We start from the raw sequence: 2,344 nt of genomic DNA, 5'->3' as shown, positions 1-2,344 counted from the left end.
TCTTTAACCAGGATTAAACACACATAGTTCACAAACAGTTTTAAATTTTGTTTTAAATAAGAGTCCTAATTGGTGGCAAGTTAACGGTCCCACTAACATTAAATGAATAGATTTTAAATGGTTATTAAAGAAATGACTATTCTGATTTTTTACCCTTTCATAATGATCTCCTAGAAATTATATAAACTTAAAAAAACACACAACAACACAATTTAAGACCCGTCTGGCAAGCACAACCCACCCAGATAGTAGAATCTGATATTTTGTACAAATATAGTACATAATTGAATGACGCAGGGGCTCCCAAATTAAAAGGCTATTTTGTTCAATTTGAAAATCAAGCAAACCTTCCATCAACATAGTACAATTTCTACTAAACACAAAAAATGATAGCACTTCTGAGTTGTGGCTTAATGCGATGTACTGCACTGCAGACCAGATAGCAAAGACAACTTGTACTCCTGGGTCAGGCTGGCAGAGGCCCTTACTGTAGAGATGTTAAAATTTATTATCTGGAATGAAGGAAAGGAAGTGGAACAAAATTGAATATGAGCAAGGAAAATACACTATTAATTACTTCCTGCAAGTTCTCCTAAGTGAGATCATAATACTGAATATTTAATCCCATGCTAAGTCCACACTGTCAGTTTCACTAAACAATTTTTTCATGTTTTGCACGAACAATAGCAATCTTTTAATAAAAATTACTGACCTTCCCATAGAAAATTTCTCCAGTTGAATACAAACTATAAAGATTCTAAAACTGTCATAAACTGAAATATACAGAAATATTTCTGTACAATCACATTATTTTGGCAAAGGGTCCTGTTTTTTAATCCATTCTGCCAGTCTATGTCTTTTGACTGGGGAGTTCAATCCATTAACATTTAGTGTTATTACTGTACGGGTAGTACTTCCTTCTACCATTTTGCCTTTTGGATTTTATATGTCATATCTAATTTTCCTTCTTTTTATCTTTATTCTTAGTCTTCCTTTCTACACTCTTCTTCACACCTCTCTCTTTTGTCTTTTTGTATCTGTCTCTAGTGCTCCCTTTAGTATTTCTTGCAGAGCTGGTCTCTTGGTCACAAATTCTCTCAGTGATTTTTTGTCTGAAAATGTTCTAATTTCTCCCTCATTTTTGAAGGACAATTTTGCTGGGTATAGAATTCTTGGTTGACGGTTTTTTTTCTCTTTTAGTAATTTTAATATATCATCCCACTGTCTTCTCACCTCCATGGTTTCTGCTGAGAAATCTGCACCTCCACTTTTTAAACAGTGTCTTAGGGATCCTAGTCACTGCAATAAAGCAAGAAAGAGAAATAAAACTTGGAAATGAAGAAGCAAAACTACTGTGCTTATTCATAGATACTGTAATTGTTTACATGGAAAATCCTAAGGATTCTATAAACTGCTATAACCAATTAGTGAATTTAGCAGGTCACAGGACACAAGGTCAGTATACAAAGATTAATTTTTTTCTAGCTTCAAACTATTTGAAAATGGATTTTTTAAAGTTTCATTTAAAATAGTATTATTTTAAAAAAAGGCAGAGAAAGAAGCCAGGCATGAAAGAGCACAGGATTCCACTTATATGAAATTCTAGAAAAGACAAAACTACTCTATATGACAAAGAAAGATTAATAGTTGCCTGGAACCAGGTGCAAGAAGACAATTGACTGTGAAGAGGTTGGAGGGAACTTTTTAGAGCCATAAAAATGTTCTATAGCCTGATTGGGATATATACATTTGTCAAAACTCACTGAATTATGTTTTTAACATATGTGCATTTCATTGCTGATAAATTATATCTCAATAAATTTTATTAGAAAGAAGAAGTAATTATGGGTTAGGGACATAAATACATTTGAAAAAAATCAAATATATTTTGAAATTAAATATTTAATTATTGTAATTAAACAAAGAGCAAATGGAACAAATGAAAAAAACATATAGCTAGATGATAGATTTAGACCTAATATCAATAATCACATTAAATATACACTCTCTAAATATTCCAAATAAAAAGACAGACGTTATCAGATAAGTATAAAAAAGCAAGACTCACCTGTATGCTGTCTATCAGCATATGTACTGATGCAAATAGGCTAAAAGTAAAAGGATAGATAAAGATACACTATGATAGTAATAATCAACAAAAATTTGGAGTACCTAGATGGATATCAGAAAAAGTAGATTTCATAGTCAAGAATTTTATCAGGGAGATCACTTCATAAGGTGGTTAATTAACCAAGAAGACATAACAATCCTAAACGTTTATGCACCAAATAACATATTCAAAAATATATGAAACAAAAACTGATAGAACTGCAAGAATAAATAA

At 31.4% G+C, this 2,344-nt stretch overlaps 1 long non-coding RNA gene across 1 annotated transcript; it reads right to left on the bottom strand.

Moving 5' to 3' along the window:
• Positions 1-450: 450 nt before the first annotated feature.
• Positions 451-2,110, bottom strand: LOC143661649 (uncharacterized). Its single transcript, XR_013164767.1, has 3 exons — positions 2,069-2,110; positions 1,234-1,299; positions 451-512 (listed from the first exon to the last, which is right to left on the bottom strand). It is a non-coding gene; the product is annotated as an uncharacterized LOC143661649 (long non-coding RNA).
• Between the last annotated feature and the right edge of the window lie 234 nt (positions 2,111-2,344).

This window comes from Tamandua tetradactyla, chromosome 17 (assembly GCF_023851605.1).
Source record: "Tamandua tetradactyla isolate mTamTet1 chromosome 17, mTamTet1.pri, whole genome shotgun sequence".
Lineage (NCBI taxonomy): Eukaryota > Metazoa > Chordata > Mammalia > Pilosa > Myrmecophagidae > Tamandua > Tamandua tetradactyla.
The sequence above is the reverse complement of the archived record's forward strand: the minus strand, read 5'-3'. Positions and strand labels throughout refer to the sequence as shown.